The following is a 21,923-nucleotide window of genomic DNA, read 5'->3' as shown; positions in this document are numbered from 1 at the left end:
CTGGAACGTGCCTGGGGATCCTTTGGGTGAAAGGCACTGTATGTATGTCAGGCATTAAATGCTATGAGGCCAAACTCTCCACTTGTCTTTTAACTCTGATGATTTCAATGGAGCATCCGATGAAGTGAGCTGTAGCTCACGAAAGCTCATGCTCAAATAAATTGGTTAGTCTCTAAGGTGCCACAAGTACTCCTTTTCTTTCAATGGAGCTAGGCGTCGGAACACCTTTGCCCATATCTGGGCAAAACTCTCAATGAAGTCAGTGGGCCCCGTGCTGAGGTCCATACTCAGAATATTTTTCAGACTGGATGAAGTGTACATTTTTCACAGTGAGGATAATTAACCACTGGTTGTGGAGGATTTTCCATCACCAACAATCATGATTTGCTGTTTTTCTAATAGATTTGTTCTAGGAATTACATTGGGGCCGGTCTCTGGCCTGTGTTTTCAGGGGGGCCAGACTAGATGATGACAGTGGTCCATTCCGGCCTTGGAGCGTGTGAATCTATGAATAAAATCTCCCACTGATTTCCTTGGCAGCCTTTCCAGACTAACTCCCCCTCCCGGATCTGGCCCAGTGGACAGTCTCCCTCTGGCTCTGATCCATTATTATTGTCATTGCTTTTGCATTCCTACTATAATGGTCTCCTTGCAAATCTCCTTGTAAAGACACCTCAGCTCCTTCCAGGCTCTGGTTCATGCAGTGAAAGCATCTGTCAGAGACACTCCCTCCCTCTGTAATCTTTCTCTGCACCTCCAGCACTGTGCCAGGCTCTTTCTTCCAGCAATACTCCAGTTGTTCTCCTTTGACCTCTGAGGACTATAAGGAAAGGGGGAGATCTATTCTCCACCCTGGACAAGCCACTGTTTTGGAAGGAAAGAGTTGCACAGATGCAGCAGCTGTTTCTCCAACATTCTATTGCCAAAGGTTCCCAGATACCCCGGCCATGGCATCCCTGCCAGACTTTGCCTTTAGAATTAAGTTACTGAGTGTTAAAAGAAGGATTTCAAGTTACCAAACAAAACATGTTAATCTTCTTCACATTAATGGACTAGGGGACAAATTCCACAACCATTTCTAAGTCTAGTACTTATCTGGCCTCCATCACTGCAGGATCTGAGTGCTTCTCATGTGTTTATGAATTTACCATCACAGCCCCCTGTGAGGTAGGTGCATGTAACCCCATTGTGCAGACTGGGAACCGAAGCACAGAGGGATGAAGGGGAAGCATGCACTGCAGTTAGAGCTGTGATTGCAGCCTGTGTAGACATACTGAGCCAGCTTTAATCTGGCTAGCTTGGGTACTGATAGCAGGGAAGCCATGGCAGTAGGGATTTCAGCGCAGGCTAGCTCTCGGAGAAACTACCCAGGATTCCAGGTAGACCTGTACTGCCCATGCTGCAGCCAGATCTGCCACAGCTACACTGCTATGGGACCCGAGCTAGCCAGACTGCAAAGTAGGCATGCCCTGAGTGACTTGCCCATGATCACACAGGGAGTGTGCAGGGACTTGAATCCACGTGTCCCAGGTTCTACGCTTGTGCCCTAACCACTGGGCAGCCTTCCTTTCTTTCCTTGCCCTTCACTGTAACTCTTGCAAGGCTTAGAGAAGGGAAGGGAAGAGAAGAGAAGAGAAGAGAAGAGAAGAGAAGAGAAGAGAAGAGAAGAGAAGAGAAGAGAAGAGAAGAGAAGAGAAGAGAAGAGGGCATTATGTCTTTGAAATACAGTGAACTACCCCCTGGAGTCTGAATGAGGCACTGGGGAGGATACATCACACTGCAACCAGGAACATGCTTGGACAGACAGATATGCGCTATCTCTGCTCAAGCTAGCAGGCTAAAAGCAGCAAGGTAGCCAGGTGCAGCGGCTTGCGCTAGCCACTCGAGTCTGTACCCAGGAGACCCGGATGGGTCTGCACTCAGGCAGTTAGACGTAGCTGCCACCTGGGCTACCCTCAGGTACTCTACTATTTTTAGCGTGCTCACTCGAGCAGAACAAGCATAAGTCTGTCTACACGCGCTGGGAAGCACGCTCCCAGCAGTGGTGTAGATGTACCAGTTGTGACTTCTGTGCAAGGGCTGCAAACAGGCACGAAGCTGTCTAGGAGCTTAGGGAGAACAGGGTGACACCCAGACATGCCCCCTGCTAGTTCTGCTGGCATTGACCCCTGTCCCTACACACACACATTCTTCTCGGTGCTGGAAGCAAGATTACGGCGCCCCCTGCAGAAGTGCATTTGGGGGCGTGGGAAGGCCTGCTGTCCTCTCCGTAATCTGGCCCACCAGTGCAGGGAGCAACACAGCCCCGAGCTGGCTCAGGGAGCGCCGGGGTCAGCGAGGTTTTTGACTGGACAGGAACTGCCGGAATTAGCCCCCCAGTAATTTTCAGTTCTCCTGCTCTCAGAGGCCATTTGGGGAGCTGTGTTCTCTGTGTTGCTTTACCCTGTTCCAAGGTGTATTTGCTCTGTCAAAGACACAGTGGCGGGTGGAAGTCGGGCAGAGCTGCCTGGGCGGACGATGATATCATCGTCACAAATTCTCGGACAGAAATCACATAGGATTACAAGCAAACCTGCCCCTCCCCCAACCAAAGGGTGGTGGCTTACTAAGAGCAGTGGTTTTCAAACTTTTTTTTTTCTGGGGACCCAGTTGAAGAAAATTGTTGATGCCCGTGACCCAACGGAGCTGGGGATGAGGGGTTTGGGGTGTGGGAGGGGCTCAGGGCTGGGGCAGGGGGTGCAGGCTCTGGGGTGGGGCCGGGGATGAGGGGTTTGGGGTACTGGAGGGGCTCTGGGCTTGGGGGGGGCTCAGGTCTGTGCAAGGGGTTGGGGTGTGGGAGGGATGAGGGGTTTAGGGTGCAGGAAGGGATTCTGAGTTTGGGGGGCTCAGGCTGGGACAGGGGATTGGGGCGCAGTGTTGGGGATGGTGGTGCCAGGGGACCAGGGTGCCACAGACACAGGCAGAACAGTCATTGAAAGAAGAGGGGACTAGAGCAGCCCACACCCCAACCCCCTGTCCTGAGTCCCCTCCCACACCTCAACTCCCTGCCGGCCCGCAACCAACCGGAGTATAAACCAGAATTCAATGAAGATCAGAAATGCCAGTTTATAGAGCTTTCCAGGTGGTGAAGTGATGGATAAAACAGCATTTACTGTATATCAGTAAGCGTGACGATCACGCGCTTGGCCAACACACTAGGGGCTGAGCCAGGGATCTCTAGAGCTAGAGGCATGAATTCTTACAGCTTGAGCCAAACTGTGGGATGCAGGGATGTAAGAGACTCATATCCTCTACGGATCAGGCATACGGGGGACCTGGAGCACACTGACGAGTGGGTTACATAGACCATCGGCGTCACTGCGCTCTGACTAGCTAAGACAAGCCCATTTCAGTGCCAAACACTGGAAGAGGACCTGGTTAGCAATATAATCACCATACTACCTACTAACGTACGGTACGGAAAAGGCTGCCAAATGTGGAGTTAAAATTAAAGCTACTGCCATATCCCATCCTGAGACAGCGGCGCTGTGCTGACTAAGGAATGTGGGCAGAGAAGATGGCATGTGGCTAATAGTCGGCTTGGAATACAACTCCGCGTGCTGACATTCTCTCAAATGCCAGAGACGGTTGCTCACTGTGATGTAATCCTATCCACGCCTGTCACTTGCAATCCAACTCAAACAAGACCAGATTTCTCTGGAACCCAGCAAATACCAGTGGGCTTCCCAAAATCTGTCCATTCGCTCTGAATCCTAAGGAAGATACTGAAGGTCACAGAGATGATGTGAAGGGCGGGGGGAGGGGAGAATTAGTCAAGGGGCATTAATGTGATTCAGCTGACCTATTAACACATCTATTGGCACGTCTAACCATCCCCTGCACCTACACACACTCTGGTGCCAGAGTGAATTGGATCCAGGCAGAGTGGGATGCTTAAAAGCCAGGACTGTGAATCCTGGAGGTCAAGGATTCACAGTGGACCCAATGTCTATTAAAAGGAAAGAAGAAAAGGAGTACTTGTGGCACCTTAGAGACTAACCAATTTATTTGAGCATAAGCTTTCGTGAGCTACAGCTCACTTCATCGGATGCATTCAGTGGAAAATACAGTGGGGAGATTTATATACACAGAGAACATGAAACAATGGGCATTACCATACACACTGTAAGGAGAGTGATCACTTAAGATGAGCTATTACCAGCAAGAGAGCAGGGGGGAGAAAACCTTTTGTAGTGATAATCAAGGTGGGCCATTTCCAGCAGTTAACAGGAACGTCCGAGGAGCAGTGGGGGGTGAGGGAAATAAACATGGGGAAATAGTTTTACTTTGTGTAATGACCCATCCACTCCCAGTCTCTATTAAAGCCTAAGTTAATTGTATCCAGTTTGCAAATTAATTCCAATTCAGCAGTCTCTCGTTGGAGTCTGTTTTTGAAGTCTTTGTGTTCTAATATTGCGACCTTTAGGTCTGAAATCGAGTGACCAGAGAGATTGAAGTGTTCTCCGACTGGTTTATGAATGTTATAATTCTTGACATCTGATTTATTCAAAACATGTTTCCCCCCGCATCAAACTCGGCCCCCTCAATATGAGCCTGTCGCGGAACTGAAGCCAAGTGGTTGCCATGGCCACCCATGCATTGCCAACTGGTGAGTTCCATGTCCACTTCCTCTGAATGAGAGACCGGACCAAGCCTCCTGGCACAAGCGGGTTCGAGGAACCGACCTGGTTGGATGCTGCCTGTGGGCCTGACTCATCTTGTTTACACTGGTGTAAACCTAGAGCCTCTGAACTTCTCCCACTCTGGCTTTGATTTTGGCCAGTACCTGCAAACTGAAGCCATAGGAAGGCACTGAACCCATTCACTGTAACACCAATGAGGCAGGACTTCTGGGAGTGCTGGTGCAATTTGGCGTGTGATGATCTAGTAATCTCTAGTACAAACAAATGCCGTCCTCCTCACATCCCATGAAGGGATACCATGTCACAGCGACTGGGAGGTTCTATTTCTGTAGCACCTTTCCACCAGGTGGATTCCAAAGCACAGCTTAAACTGAAAGAAGAGAGCTGCACACGCTGTGTAGGAATGGCTACTGATCAGTGTTTAACAGAGTGTTGCCAACTCTTAGGATTTTGTTCAGTGAGTTTTTGAGGCTCTAGATTAATTTATTTAAAAGGTAAATTTCTAGCTCTCAGGGCTGTAGGCATAAGCTTGAAATCATGATCCTCAAAGGTTCAACAGCTGAGAGGCAAATAAACAGAACTCCCACTGTTTTGCTTTGTTTTTTAATCTCATGATTTTATAGACAATCTCATGTTTGAATGCTGGGGGTTGCCATATTGCTCACAACAACATTAGCCAGTTGTTTAGGACAGGAAGTGACAAATTCCTGTTATAGTTGAAACTGAAGAAGTTTCCACTCAGCAGAATGGAACGACCTACAGATGAATGGACGCGGTGTTGAGGCCTGCCCTCGCAGTTGGGCTTAGCGGAGCAGCTCTTCTCCCCTCTGGCACTACGGCCCTGCAGTGGTCTCTCTTTTTGTGATTCAGCCCTCCAGCCAGCTCACTTCCACACCTCTCCCCTTCTAAAGTACACAAGGAGTCCAATGAACTAAACTCAGACCAGCATAACTCTTCCCCCTACCTGGGCTCACTCCTCCACAGACGCATCCCCCTTCCCAGGCTCTGCAGATTGTCCTCCCACTCTTGTGCAGAGCGACGCCTCCCAGGAGGTCCACTTCCAGACTCAGGAGTCCTTCTCCACCTTGGCTTAGGTGTTTCCTCAGGCCCTTCTCCCGTTCTGGGTTCTAGGCCAGGGACCCTGTGGCCAGCAGCTAAGCTCTGCTCCCTCAGACTCCTCGCTGCCTCCCTAGATTTCTTTCTACCTTGGCCTTTCTTCAGACCCCTTTCCCACAGCCCTCCCTGGGCTGACAGTACATCTCTCTAGGCCTTTCCTCCACTCTCCAGCCACCGGCGAGGGACTGCCGAGTTTTTCCCCTCTCCCTCTGCAACCCCTTTGCTCTCCTTTTATACTCACCACCCAGGTCCTGGGTGTGTTTCATCTTCAGCTGGGCTGGGCACACCGTCCAGGTGCAGTCATGTGCACTAACTGAGCTCGCCAGCTCCAGTTAACCCTTTTAATGCCAGAGTGGGGTATATGCCCCATCACACACCCTCCCACCCAAGACTGTACACCATCTGCTACGTGGGGGTGCAGAACCTGGGTGTGCTGATCGTCCACCTCTTCCTCTGTCTGAGATAACACTGTGAGCAGTTCATTCCTTTCCTCCCACAGGGCTCCTGTCCTTATGTCAAATGCCCCCTTTTTGTCTTTCAGGAGCACCTCCTAAAACTCCAGCCCTTTTCCTTTGTCCTATGCTCTGCCTTCACTAGCTGTTCCCATGGACTTACTGCTTCCACCACTGGGTCCTCAGTCCCCATTCCCTTAGCTACCTCTGCTGCCAGGGCCCCTGGCTTTTTCACCCAGCCTCTCCCCTGGGCCAGAGCAACCTGGATGGTGGTCAGTAATCCTCATTCCCCCATTACATTTTGGGTCAGAGCCTGAGTCGCTGTGACATTCCCCTCTGGTGTTATTTAGACCGGTGATGTGCTAGGCCTCTCCAATCCTTGACTGGGAGCCAGCCTTATTCTGCTCTGCTGTGAGAACCCCCACTCCTGGGCTGTTCATGCACAGCCTCTGGCATGTAGGCTGCTCCTAGCTACTTGCAAGTGAATGACACTAGCTAATATCTCCGGCCCCAGAAACAATCCTAGGAACCTCCATCTTGCAATGTCCAGTTATGCCAACTGGACACTGCAAGCTTATATAAGTTTGTCAATTTAAAGAAGAAATCAATATGTACCAGGCTTGTTATCCCAAGGGGAGCCTCTGACACACTTCAAACCACAAGCATCGCATCAGGTAGAATAAACAAACAGATTTATTAGCTATAAAGATAGATTTTAAGTGATTATAAGTCAAAGCATAGCAAGTCAGATTTGGTCAAATGAAATAAAAGCAAAATGTATTCTAAGCTGATCTTAATATTTTCAATGTCCTTAAAAACTTAGATGCTTCTCACCACAGGCTGGCTGGTTACTTTTCAGTCAGACTCTCCCCTTTGATCAATGTTTCAGTCGGTTGTTGTTGTTGGTGGTGGCCAGTAGATGTAGGTGGAAGAGAGAGAGCATGACAAAATGTCTCTCCCCTTTATCATGTCCTTTCTTTCCTCTTGGCTTTGCCCCACACACACACACACACACTTCAGAGTCAGGTGAGCATTACCTCATCGCAGTCCCAAACTGCCCAAAGGAAGGGGGTGACTCCCTTGAGGGTCTATCAGATTCTTTTATTGCTGCCTAAGCCAGTGTCCATTGTTCCTATGAGGCTGGGCTGGGTTTGTCCCATCCATGCCCTGATGAGGTGTGAACTGCCTCTCTGTTCTTGGAGAGTTTTTGCATGGGCTTGCTTTAAGCCATTTTCAGCCTCATGAAATTATAACCTATAACCTTACTATAACATTATTGTAACAATTACTATAACATCATTATAACAACCATGCTCAGTGCATCATGACCCTTCCGAAGACACCCAACATGACAAACTTTGCATTGGATACCATGTAATCATTTTATAAAGATGAACATGGGGATGTAGAGTGTTCCCCCGAGGTACAGAGCATCACAGTCCGCATTCTAAATTGTTTGGGACTTATATTCATCCCTTCTTCTGCTTGGTTCCTCTCAGTGATTGTAAACTTGTTTTTCATTTCCCTGCAGCCCCCTGCTGAGCAACTGCCAGCCCCATCTTGGCAGAAGGCCAGGTCTCTGCCATTTTCCATGACTCTGCTCTCCAGGGCCAATCTTCTCCTCACAAGTTGTATAGGGGCACATTCTTCTTATGCACCCGGCTCGTCCACAGGCAAAGCACACCCTTGGCCAGGCCTCCAGCCTCCTGGGCCCCCAATACCTTCTTCTGATTTGGCCCAAATGGCCACTAGCAGTATCATTAACCAAGATTTCCAATAGGTTTCATTGCTGCTCCTTGGGCTCCTTACTGAATGAGGGAGGCAACCTAGTGACAGAGGATGTGGAAAAAGCTAATGTACTCAACGATTTTTTTGCCTCTGTCTTCATGAACAAGGTCAGCTCCCAGACTACTGCACTGGGCAGCACAGCATGGGGAGGACGTGACCAGCTCTTTGTGGAGAAAGAAGTGGTTCAGGACTATTTAGAAAATCTGGATGAGCACAAGTCCATGGGGCCAGATGCGCTACATCCGAGAGTGCTAAAGGAGTTGGCGGATGTGATTGCAGAGCCATTGGCCATTATCTTTGAGAACTCATGGTGATTGGGGGAGGTCCCGGATTACTGGAAAAAGGCTAATGTAGTGCCCATCTTTTAAAAAGGGAAGAAGGAGGATCTGGGGAACTACAGACCAGTCAGCCTCACCTCAGTCCCTGGAAAAATCATGGAGCATGTCCTCAAGGAATCAATTCTGAAGCACTTAGAGGAGAGGGAAGTGATCAGGAACAGTCAGCATGGATTCACCAAGGGCAAGTCATGCCTGACTAATCTAATTGCCTTCTATGATGAGATAACTGGATCTGTGGATGAGGGGAAAGCGGTGGACTTGTTATTCCTTGACTTTAGCAAAGCTTTTGACATGGTCTCCCACAGTATTCTTGCCAGCAAGTTATAGAAGTATGGGCTGGATGAATGGATTATAAGGTGGATAGAAAGCTGGCTAGATTGTCGGGCTTAACAGGTAGTGATCAATGGCTCCATGTCTAGTTGGCAGCTGGTATCAAGCGGAGTTCCCCAAGGGTCGGTCCTGGGGCTGGTTTTGTTCAATATCTTCATTAATGATCTGGAGGATGGCGTGGATTGCACCCTCAGCAAGTTTGCAGATGACACTAAACTGGGAGGAGTGGTAGATATGCTGGAGGGTAGGGATAGGATACAGAGTGACCTAGACAAATTAGAGGACTGGGCCAAAAGAAATCTGATGAGGTTCAACAAGGACAAGTGCAGAGTCCTGCACTTAGGACGGAAGAATCCAATGCACTGCTACAGACTAGGGACCGAATGGCTCAGCAGCAGTTCTGCAGAAAAGGACCTAGGGGTTACAGTGGACGAGAAGCTGGATATGAGTCAACAGTGTGCCCTTGTTGCCAAGAAGGCCAATGACCTTTTGGGCTGTATAAGTAGGGGCATTGCTAGCATATCGAGGGACGTGATTGTTCCCCTCTATTCGACATTGGTGAGGCCTCATCTGGAGTACTGTGTCCAGTTTTGGACCCCACACTACAAGAAGGATGTGAAAAAATTGGAAAACGTGCAGCAGAGGACAACAAAAATGATTAGGGGACTGGAACACATGACTTATGAGGAGAGGCTGAGGGAACTGGGATTGTTTAGTCTGCAGAAGAGAAGAATGAGGGGGGATTTGATAGCTGCTTTCAACTACCTGAAAGGGGGTTCCAAAGAGGATGGATCTAGTCTGTTCTCAGTGGTAGCTGATGACAGAATGAGAAGTAATGGTCTCAAGTTGCAGTGGGGAAGGTTTAGGTTGGATATTAGGAAAAACTTTTTCACTAGGAGGGTGGTGAAACACTGGAATGCGTTACCTAGGGAGGTGGTGGAATCTCCTTCCTTAGAGGTTTTTAAGGTCAGGCTTGACAAAGCCCTGGCTGGGATGATTTAGTTGGGATTGGTCCTGCTTTGACCAGGGAGTTGGACTAGATGACCTCCTGAGGTCCCTTCCAACCCTGATATTCTATGATTCTATGATTCTCTCTCCAGGACAGAGGCTTCCACAGATCCAGCTGTAGTTCTGACTAGGGTAACCACCTTTTCAAAAGACAAAAGTGGGACAGATGCAGGAGCCTTGCCCACTCCATGGCCCCGCCTCTGCTCCTCCTCTTCCTGCACGAGACCTACCCCTGGCCAGGCCAGAAGCCGGAACAGGGCCGTGGTAAGAGATGCCCAGGGAACCTCGGATTCTCCACCTGCCCTGGACAGGGTGCCCAAGAGCAGCCCAGAGGAGCCGGGTGTAGGGCTTCATGGTGGGGGAGGGAACTAAGGCCCACCTCAGACCCCCTCACCACTGGGAAGAGGCTGATGGTGCCCCTGAGGCTTGGGCAGGCACAGAGTGGCACTACAGGGAATCCGGGACAAATGCTGTCCTGGAGTCATTCAGCCCAGGACCAGGACTTGAACTCTGCATTTCAGAACTGTCCCGCCCAATTCAGGACAGGTGGTCACCCGAATTCTGACTGTTCTCCAGGAGCTGCTGGAGGACTGCCTGGATCTGATTTTCCAGCCCGATTGCCTCCTTAAGCTGGTGCAGGAAATCTGGTGACCATGACTGACTCTCCATGTACCAGCTCAGGAGGGTGGACCTTCAGCAAAGAAGGCTTCTGCATACTTCAGCTCCATTTTTTCCTCCTCTTCAAACCACTTTCCCTAATCCTCATGCCCTCATTCTCCACCCACTTAGAGGAGTGGACTCACCCATAGCGTGCCTCCTTGTTAGTATACAGGCTTGTTTGTTAGCCTGAGTTAGAATTTTGGGGTTGAATTTTTGATACTTTTTTATATTTACTAATATGTGTGAACAAAGACACTGTGTTTGTTTCTGCCCAGCCAGATGGGTTTGTTAGTATAATGAGAAAAAATACGAGATGGAGCTAAAGTGTTACAGGGTATGGTGGGAGTGTAATATACAAGCGTACACCGGAAGGCTGCCTGGCTCCTCTCTCAAGCCAAGGTCAAGCAACCAGTCGGGAGGGGCAAGGGACGGTGGAGGTTGGAGGTCAGGCATAAGAAACACTAAAAGCCAAAGAAAATCCTGGCCCTGGCCAGGACACAACCTCATTCCTTACCCCTCCCATGGGATACAAAAGGGGTGGTACCAAGATTCCAGACTCATGACTCTCCAAAATGGAACATGACCATAAGCTGTAAGGGGTGGGACCAGGGGTGTGCACGGCAAGTATATTTGGGCCTCCTAAGAAGGAGGAGGTGGGAATAGGGAACAGGGAAATGGGTAAAGGCTTTGAAGTATCAGAGCTGGGAATGGGGACACGGGTAAAGGCTCTGTGGTAACAGAGCTGGGAACAGAACACTGGGAAACAGACTCTGCTGGCCTGGAGGACTATGGACATGCTGGCTTGAAACTAACCCCAATAAACATTGCATTGCCTGCACTTCAGACTTCCAATTTTCTGCTTTCCATCTGTGTGACAAGAACCAGGTCTTGAGGGTGAAGGGAAAGCCCTCTAACACCCTTTATGGCTGGCTATGGTATATCAGGTTGTCCTCACCTAGCGTCCTCTGCTGACAGCCACTCTGGTCTCACAGTGGTCTGCTGTTGGAACAGCTCAGCCCTCTAGCCAGGTCACACTTTAGTTCCAAGTCCTTTTGGGATACTCCAGTTGCAAGTCCACATAAGACAAAATGCAAACTTCCAGTCTCTTCAGCCCCTCTTCCTGGGGGTTACTAAGAACCACAGGTCCTTACCTGGGAACTTCAGAGTAGAGCACTCCAAAAAATCTCAACTCACATACTTCTAGTTCCACTCAGAGCCCAGTACTTTCCTGAACCATGTCATGGGCTCACCAGATCTTCATCTCCAGCCATCTTGGTACTCCGTTGGTCTCAGATCTGTATTGACCTGCTTTTCGGGTATACTGCAGCGAGAATCACCACTGCCTTTCGGCTTTGCCTTTTAACTGTCAAAACCCAGGGCTTTCCCTACCCCTGGCAGCCTTCCCTGACACCCTCAGCTTCCCAGGACTTCCTTTCCAAGTTTCACGCCCTCCTTCCCCAGAGTTCTTGCGGGGACTCAGCCCAATGTCTGCCCAGTTCTTTGCTGCCCTTGTTTCAGAGTTCAGAGTAACAGCCGTGTTAGTCTGTATTTGCAAAAAGAAAAGGAGTACTTGTGGCACCGTAGAGACTAACCAATTTATTTGAGCATGAGCTTTCGTGAGCTACAGCTCACTTCATCGGATACATACTGTGGAAAGTACAGAAGACGTTTTTATACACACAAACCATGAAAAAATGGGTGATTATCACTACAAAAGGTTTTCTCTCCCCCAACCCCACTCTCCTGCTAGTAATAGCTTATGTAATGTGATCACTCTCCTTACAATGTGTATGATAATCAAGATGGGCCATTTCCAGCACAAATCCAGGTTTCCCCCCCCCCCCCCCCCAACACACACACAAACCCACTCTCCTGTTGGTAATAGATTATCTAAAGTGATGACTCTCCTTACAATGTGTATGATAATCAAGGTGGGCCATTTCCAGCACAAATCCAGAGTTTAACAAGAACGTCTGAGGAAGGGTGGGGGGGGGGGTAGGAAAAAACAAGGGGAAATAGGTTACCTTGCATAATGACTTAGTCACTCCCAGTCTCTATTCAAGCCTAAGTTAATTGTATCCAATTTGCAAATGAATTCCAATTCAGCAGTCTCTCCCTGGAGTCTGGATTTGAAGTTTTTCTGTTGTAATATCGCAACTTTCATGTCTGTAATCGCGTGACCAGAGAGAGTGAAGTGTTCTCCGACTGGTTTATGAAAGTTATAATTCTTGACATCTGATTTGTATCCATTTATTCTTTTACGTAGAGACTGTCCAGTTTGACCAATGTACATGGCAGAGGGGCATTGCTGGCACATAATGGCATATATCACATTGGTAGATGTGCAGGTGAACGAGCCTCTGATAGTGTGGCTGATGTTATTAGGCCCTGTGATGGTGTCCCCTGAATAGATATGTGGGCACAGTTGGCAACGGGCTTTGTTGCAAGGATAGGTTCCTGGGTTAGTGGTTCTGTTGTGTGGTATGTGGTTGCTGGTGAGTATTTGCTTCAGGTTGGGGGCTGTCTGTGGGCAAGGACTGGCCTGTCTCCCAAGATTTGTGAGAGTGTTGGGTCATCCTTCAGGATAGGTTGTAGATCCTTAATAATGCGTTGGAGGGGTTTTAGTTGGGGGCTGAAGGTGGCGGCTAGTGGCGTTCTGTTATTTTCTTTGTTAGGCCTGTCCTGGAGTAGGTGACTTCTGGGAACTCTTCTGGCTCTATCAATCTGTTTCTTCACTTCTGCAGGTGGGTATTGTAGTTGTAAGAATGCTTGATAGAGATCCTGTAGGTGTTTGTCTCTGTCTGAGGGGTTGGAGCAAATGCTGGTGTATCACAGAGCTTGGCTGTAGACAATGAATTGTGTGGTGTGGTCATGGTGAAAGCTGGAGGCATGCAGGTAGGAATAGCGGTCAGTAGGTTTCCGGTATAGGGTGGTGTTTATGTGACCATTGTTTATTAGCACTGTCGTGTCCAGGAAGTGGATCTCTTGTGTGGACTGGACCAGGCTGAGGTTGATGGTGGGATGGAAATTGTTGAAATCATGATAGAATTCCTCAAGGGCTTCTTTTCCATGGATCCAGACGATGAAGATGTCATCAATATAGCGCAAGTAGAGTAGGGGCGTTAGGGGACGAGAGCTGAGGAAGCGTTGTTCTAAGTCAGCCATAAAAATGTTGGCATACTGTGGGCCCATGCGGGTACCCATAGCAGTGCCGCTGATTTGAAGGTATACATTGTCCCCAAATGTAAAATAGTTATGGGTAAGGACAAAGTCACAAAGTTCAGCCACCAGGTTAGCCGTGACATTATCGGGGATAGTGTTCTTGACGGCTTGTAGTCCATCTTTGTGTGGAATGTTGGTGTAGAGGGCTTCTACATGATAACACCATCCTGGCCACTATGGAAGTAGAAGCCCTCTACACCAACATTCCACAAAAAGATGGACTACAAGCCATCACGAACACTATGCTGACTCAGGTTGCAGTATAACTGTGGGAGAATGCAGTTCAGCTTTGCTAGGGTCACTAACACTTTCCAGTAACGGTAGATCAATGAATGACAAATGATGATGGAGAGCCTGTTGAAGTAAACACGGCATCCACCTAAATGTCACATAGATTCATCCTCATTGGTGCTGCGAGAGAAGGCACTTAATCCACTAACCTTTGTCAGCCAACTCGATTGTTCCATTCATGTTTCTCTGTGATGAGGTAAAAGCACGATGAGATATTTAAGGAGCATATAAAGGAAATTCAATCACCAACAATCGTCTTGCTAGACGAGGCTTTACTGGAAAAGAAACAGCAGCTTTTCAGGGAACAGCAAAGATGAGTGGGTAGGGCACTGACTTGTCCGTCACGGGTTCTGATCTGGACCTTGCTGTGTGACTGTGGCTTTATCTCGGTTTCTCCTTTGTCTGCCTTGTCTAATTAGAGTGGGCAGGATCTGTCTCTAACTATATACAGCACTACAGGATTTTTAGTTAGAGCCAATAGGTGCCACTGTAAGAATAACTGGTTTTGAAGTCCCTCCTGTTTCCGAACACCTTTCATTTTCAATAATAATTCTGAAGACATTTACAGCTCAGTAGTGGTTCAAGATTAGGTATGGGCAAGCCATTTTTGTAAAATATAGACGATTCCAGAGCTCAAAGCCAACCTTGAGCTCTTCATGTTCAATAACAGCTTGTGCAGCTTTTCTGCTTGTAATGTTTATTGTTTAAAGTTTCCTGGTTTCAGCTGGACATGGGAATACCAACAAACGGATTCTTCCTGCTGCATCTTCAATTTATCATTAGTGTTGACTCTGCTGTGCAGTAGCAGATGTCAAGGCTTTTCAGGTCAGTTTCTCATTTGAAAAGAAATCAGTGAGGCAGAGTCTGGACATATGCACAGTGTAACTTGTTTAATTATATTATATACACCAGTCTTGGAACAGAGGTGGCCACAAACAGCATTGAGGCAACACCTCCTTTTAGGAATCACAGCCCAGCACCAGTGCCTGGTTCCTAGGTGGCAGTTCTGCCCCAAGAGTTGACTCTATTTGAGAAATTAAGGTAGAGAACAAGTTTCCTGTTTGCAACAGTTCTCCCCAAAAGAATCTGCAACAACAACACTGCAACATTTCTTCTAGATCTCAGGCTAAGAAAAAAACTTGGAAAATTATGCAAAAAGAAAAGGAGGACTTGTGGCACCTTAGAGACTAACCAATTTATTTGAGCATGAGCTTTCGTGAGCTACAGCTCATTTCATCGGATGCAGTGATGACTCTGATTGCGTCCGATGAAGTGAGCTGTAGCTCACGAAAGCTTATGCTCAAATAGATTGGTTAGTCTCTAAGGTGCCACAAGTGCTCCTTTTCTTTTTGCGAATACAGATTAACACGGCTGTTACTCTGAAACTTGGAAAATTATGTGTAACAGAGCCATCTGTGGTTCCCACCATAGCATTACTAACTGTAACAAAGTAGTGCATAGAGATTCCAGTCAAGAACAGGGTCCTGTACAAATGTCTAAAGGTGCTGTACAAATGCATAGTAAATCCCAGTGCATGTCTTGCTTCCAGACTAAGGCTCTAATCCTGCAAGGATTTATACTGAGAACACTCATAGTGCACAAAGTTAAGCCCATGGTAAGTCTTTGTAGAACCAAGGCCTTAGATTTATAGCTGGGTGGGAATTTTTCAATAAATAATTTTTCGTTGAAAAATCCAGATTTGTTGAAGCTAAAACTGTTCATGAAACAATGTCATATTCGATGAATTTCCCAACTCTGGAAAATGTTCAGAAAAATGTTACAGCATTTTTAAAAAGTTTTCTGGTTCCCTGCTTCAGAACGACTTTTCTTTCAGAAATCTAAGTGAATGAGAATGGAAAAAATGAAATCAAAATGAAACAGTTTGCAATTATGAAAACCAAATGGTTTCATGGACCCAAAATGAAAACAAATGGGTTTGTGGGGTCACAAATATTTTTGAGACTTTGATTTTTTTTTTTTTGTCTTGATTCAAGACGTTTCCCACTCAGCTCTACTTAGATTGGAACTGGCCAAAGCAGGTAGTAATGGGAAAGAATGCCCTTTCTGACCAAGTCAGCAGCGTAATTACTCAACAGGAGCATGTGTAGCCTACATTTCAGAGGTATTGAGCTGCAGTTGGCTTCTGTGGGGGTTGTCTATGATGTACATCTCTGCAACTCCGCACTTGCCCATGGCTTGCTGTTTGGCGGGGAGGGCAATGCCCCCTTGGATCCCAAACTATACCCATGTTAAAAAGTGGGGGGCATGGCTTCTACAAAGGTCCCGGCGGCCTTGTCTTAGGTACTTATATGACTCGCATTTCCATAGTATCCAAGCACCTTACAATCTTCAATGTGTTTATCACAGCACAAGGCAATTATCCCTACTGCACGGATTGGGAGCTATGTCACTGAGATACCAAGTGACTTGCCCAATCTCACCTAGGAAGTCTGTGGTGGAGCAGTGCTCTAACCATGGGACCATCCTTCCTCCTCTTGCTGAGTCACAGGGCATTTGTTTCTGCTCCTTGATTGCATGGCTGCAATTTTTTAAAGAGGAGACTAACACCTAGAGCCTAGGCTAGGGCACTCTCTAGCAGGAATGCCTGAACTGATAAGCACTGGGCCTGGAAGGAATGGAAGCAGCTTTGTGATTTTACTTGTATTTCCTCTGTTCTAGTGATTTGTGTACTTGCAAATCACAAAGCCTAGGCTGAGTTCACTCCAGCTGTGCAAATTCAATACTTTACTGCCTGGAGTTAAACTGGTCTAAGTGGACTTTAAACTAGTTTAACTGCATCTGCACGAGGTATTGGCAATAGTTTAACTGGACTGATTTGAAATGGATTTACCTACACCAGTGTAACTCTTCTAATGCAGACCAGCCTGCATGGGTGGGAAAGTGAAATCCACATCCCAACCCTGGCTCATGCTTTGGGGCTGCTGTTGCAGTCTGTGATTGTGACCTGGAGTATCATCAACAACCCTTCTGCACTCCTTTTTCATAAAGGTGGATCTGTGGCCACTCCTGTGACCTTCCATGTGACCTTCCAAGCCAGGGTCGCCCTCTTGGTTGACACCCCAGGGATTGAACTCCCAAGCTAAGCGCCGTGGCTCCTGAGCTGGGGCTGTAGCAGACACATAGCTCTGCAGATTGGGCCCAGACGAGACACACGCCCTCCCCAGCACCAGCCTACACAGGATGGCATGGAGGGTGTTTCCACAGTGGGCAGGAGCTGCACAGACACCCCTGCTTGGCCACTCAGCAGGCCGAACCCACAGTGGTAAAAATGGCTCTGCATCAGCCCCTCACTCCAAGGGTGAATTTGGCCCACTGTGAGCCCTTGAGAACCAGCTAACTGAACTTCCCACAGAAAATATCTACCAATTGCTCTTTGTGTCATCCCACCAGTTCTACTCCAGACTCCTACCTGCTTTCTCAGGTGCCCCCATCAAAGCCAGTCTTGTCCCCCAGAATGCATCACCCCAGTCTCCTTATACAAACAACTTCTGTTCATGGGGGCATGGTCTCTGGGAAGCCATAATTCTTTATTTTAATGGCAGACAGGTAGCGCGTCAGCTTCACCTAAACTGAAGAAAGAATGGCGGAGAACATCTTCCTCAGGCCTGCCCAATTTTCTGCGCTGATTGCCCGCAAGCACATTGCTCACCTTTTCATTAAGTCCAAAGGGAACAACATATTCTACTTGAGAGCAAATCCACATCTGGTTTCCATACAGCCTTACAAGTCAGATGTGCAGTGCAGCCACTTACTGGACAGAAACAAGTTAATTACGCAGTCCCTTGTGTATTTGTTTAAGTTGTGATTGTTACTGGTGTGTAGCAGAGGAAACCTCAAGCCCCACTCTCTGCATAATAATCAGGAGACTGGAAGGTGGCTGCGGGTGAGTCACGGAATATGCTTTCACTAGCTCCAGGACTTGATGAAATCCCGTCTGCATTTTGTTCCTAGCAAGAAAGCATGAAACCCTTTAAAGTATTTAAGCAAGATTGAAAACCCTGCAGCAGATGTTAAATATGCTTCAAATGTGAGTGGCCTAAAGGCAGAGTGTTTGTCAGGGAAAGGATGCACCAGGGTATTGTGTGGGTGTGTATCTGGGGATAATGCTACATTTACTGTGTTAAAAGAAAAGGAGGACTTGTGGCACCTTAGAGACTAACCAATTTATTTGAGCATAAGCTTTCGTGAGCTACAGCTCACTTCATCCGCCACTGAATGCATCCGATGAAGTGAGCTGTAGCTCACGAAAGCTTATGCTCAAATAAATTGGTTAGTCTCTAAGGTGCCACAAGTACTCCTTTTCTTTTTGTGAATACAGACTAACACGGCTGCTACTTTGAAACCTGTCATTTACTGTGTTGTGATTCATCAATCTTTTTTCTAGGGCTGGGCAGAAATTTTCTATCAGAATGATTAATCAACAGAAAATGTGGTTTCCACAAAACCAAAATTTCTGCTGGAAAAGTTTGATTTGGCTGAAAGCTTTCAATTTCCCTGATTGGAACTCGAAATGAAATATTTCGTTTTGAGTCAGACTGACCAAGATTTAAATATTTCATTTCCAATTAGTTCAATAAACATTAATTTGCATTTCCCTATCTTGGCGCATTGCCTTAGAGGAACTGTAGTTTGGGCCCCCATTTTCTCTTGTGGACCAAGCTCCCTGGATGACTACATTTCCTATGATGCAATGTAGACTGAGCTGTGTGCTGCATCATGGGAGTCACATGACTTTGAGTGCTCTATGGGAGAGGTAGTCTGGCAGGGAGCCTGACCCATTGAGAAGAATAGGGGCATCATGCACCCAAATTAGAGCTCCCATGAGACAATGGTCCTCTATAAGAAAATGCAGTTTAATATTGAACTGACTCGAAATGAAGTGTTTAGAATCAGTTCAATAAACTGAAATGGAACATTTTGATTCTGGAAGTGTCAAAATGTTTCATTTTGATCAAAAATGTCAAAACAAAGTGTATCAACTTTTTGGAATTAAAATTTTTCAGAATTTCAACTTTGCATCCCGATTTGGAACACAAACAAATATTGAAATGACACTTACCGAGGGAAAGAAATTCTGAATTTTGCCCAGCTCCTTTTCACAAAGTTTTGCCTGATAAACCAGCCGGCACTGCACAGCTTGTGGCATTGGTGGCAAACCTCCGGGATACATGTTCACAATGGCACACTATGCCCCTGCTACAGGTAGTGGCAGGGCTCCTGGTGGCAGTGGGAGGGGCCGAGGGGGAGACACTGAAAGGATATGAAAAAGAAGGAAGAGCAATGCAAAGAGTCAGGATGAAGTGGCTCAGGCTCAGAGGAAAGGAAGGGGTAATACAAGCCTCATTCATATTGACACTGAACAGCTTTCAATAACATGTACTAAAAAATTCTACCACTTTCCAGTGACCAAAGGCCTGGAGAGCCGGTAAACTGCTGCATGTAAGGAACGGCAGCAGAAGAGTCTGATTGCTGGGGATCAAGAGTTCGGCAGGAAGCAGCAGAGTGTCACTGCCATGGCCATACCAAGCAAGGAGGGAAAATGATTTTCTTTCACCCGAACAAGGACATGTTGCTAAAACAAATCCGTCATCTCTAGAAAAGAGCAGTGAGTATCAAGAATCAAACTGGGAATTTTTTAACAGTGAGAGTAATTAACCACAGGAACAATTTACCAAGGGTCATGGTGGATTCTCCATCACTGGCAATTTTTAAATCAAGACTGGATGTTTTTCTAAAAGCTCTGCTCCAGTGATTATTGTGGGGCAATTCTCTGGCTTGTGTTATAAAGGAGGTCAGACTGGATGATCACAAAGGTCTCTTCTGGCATTGAAATCTATAAAGAACATGAGCCAGCCAAATCCTGCCAAATATGATCCAACCAGAGCTGTGTAAATAACCCATTTTTTGGTTTGGTAGTTGAACTGAAAAATTGGAAAAAAGCCCTAGTTTTGGGTTGACCCGAAATGACATTTTTTTGAATTTTTCAGTGAACTGAAAATTTTGTTTCAGGTCCACTGAAATGTTTCCTTGAACCCCAAACAAAATGTTGTCTTTCATTGGGTAGGTGTTTTCACCTTTCAAAAATATTTTAAATAAAATGGAAGCACAAAGTGAAATGAAAGTCATTTTGAATCAAAAAGTCAAAACGTTTCATTTTGAAAATGACAAAATGAAAAGATTTAACCTGTTTGGAATTTTTATGTATCTGTTTCTCAGCTGAAATAATTTGGCAAAATAAATATGAATTTGTGAACTCTTTCGGTTGCCCCCAATCTGCATTTTTCAGCAAAAAAAAGTTTGGTCTGAAAGATTTCACCAACGTCTAGATCCAACTAATTCCCACTGAGGCCCAGCCCCTGGATCTAATTCTATTGTACCTTGCTTCAGAGCTTCCTTGCTGAATGCCAATGGGAGGAAAGGCTGGCAGTCAATTTACTCCCCTTCTCATTTGCAGGGGGGTAAGGGATCTTCCGGGCAGTAGGCACCATGTGCAGCTCCTAAGTGGCACATACCTATTCAGATAATTTCCCTAGGGCAGTGGACTCTTCTTTCAGTAGCTCCCAGGCCAAGGTAGTTCTCCTGACAACAAACGTATGGACCAGTGAGCAGATCACTAATGCTAGGTGCTGAGAGCATCCACTGGGTCTGCTCTCGGGTTGGGGAGGGGGGCTGCATGTCAGCATATAGCAGGTGAGCTCTGAACTTGCAAGATCCTCTGAGACAAAAGACTTGGGGGCCATTGAATGCACAGTGAAAACGTGCTGTCGCACTCAGCAATATCAGTGGACAAAGGAAGGCCTTGTGGCTAAGGGAGAGGAATGGGATTGTGGAGATCAGCGATCAGGTCCTGCTCTGTTGCAGACTCCCTGTGTGTCTTGGGTAAGTCACTTAGGACCTGCCTACACAGTGGGGCATTGTGTTCTACGTTGGACGTTGGACTTCCAGAGCGCACTAACCAGCTGTGCGCTGATTGGGTCTGGCAGACTCTGCATGTAGGGTGACCAGATGTCCTGTTTTTATAGGGACAGTCCCGTTTTTAGAGACCTTTCCTTATATAGCCACCTATTACTCCCCACCCCCTGTCCCCTTTTTTCACAGTTGCTATCTGGTCGCCCTAGCTGCCTGTGCGCTTTAACGTAGAGCTGCTTGAAATACTGTTAGGTGAAAGGGCACTAGGGAACCTTCTGTGCTCATCTGCAGGGTCTACACAAACCAATTAATGCGTGGCACGTTAGTGCGCTTTAGGAATGACACCCCCATAGGGCGTATTTCCCCCCATGCAGACAAACTCTGGGCCTCAGCTCCCCAGCTGTAAAATGGGGCTGATTGCACAGCAGTGTTGTGAGGGGCTGCAGGGATGGTGGCCATATAAGTACAATAGATAGAGAGTCGAAAAGCAGATAGCCTGAGGTGTAGCAACCAATACAGACACTATTACAATGGTAGTGAATCAAACATGGGGCATTCTCATGTGGGGCTTCTCACTGAGCAGCCCTACCTTCAGAGTCCACCAATGGCAAGCTGTGGCATGACAGAGGTGCCTGCCTCGCTTTCCCCTTGGTTTGGCCATAATAAGAGCCCAGTCTCTCTCACTGTCCAACACAAAACCCACCTCTAGGCATAATTTATTTCTGTACATGTGTACAGAACCCTCATGATGAAGCCACTTCCCCCCATCCCAAAGTATAGTGGTTTTCCATGCTCTGTAGCTGGGACATCATTTGCTGCTCACCCTCCCGAGAGTCTATCTTCAGTCTGTTCCCAGACTCGTTCCAGCCTTGTGCCAGGGCTCCATTCTCCAGGCCATCCACCCAGCGGTACCCAGAATCACTTCTCTCCCATGACTCTTCTCCAATAGCCCCAAGTCACGTCTCCCATGAGAGAACTCCCCACAATCCACTCAGCCAGGCCTCCCTGCCACTGAGTCCTACCCCAGCTCCTGGGATCCACCCTCCAGCATCAACCCACTTATTTAAGGCTCAGCTTCCCCTTCATCCTAGGGGTTTCTGCCTGAC

The sequence above is a fragment of the Eretmochelys imbricata genome, chromosome 14, assembly GCF_965152235.1.
Source record: "Eretmochelys imbricata isolate rEreImb1 chromosome 14, rEreImb1.hap1, whole genome shotgun sequence".
NCBI classification, from domain to species: Eukaryota; Metazoa; Chordata; order Testudines; family Cheloniidae; genus Eretmochelys; species Eretmochelys imbricata.
This window is presented reverse-complemented; position numbering follows the sequence as displayed.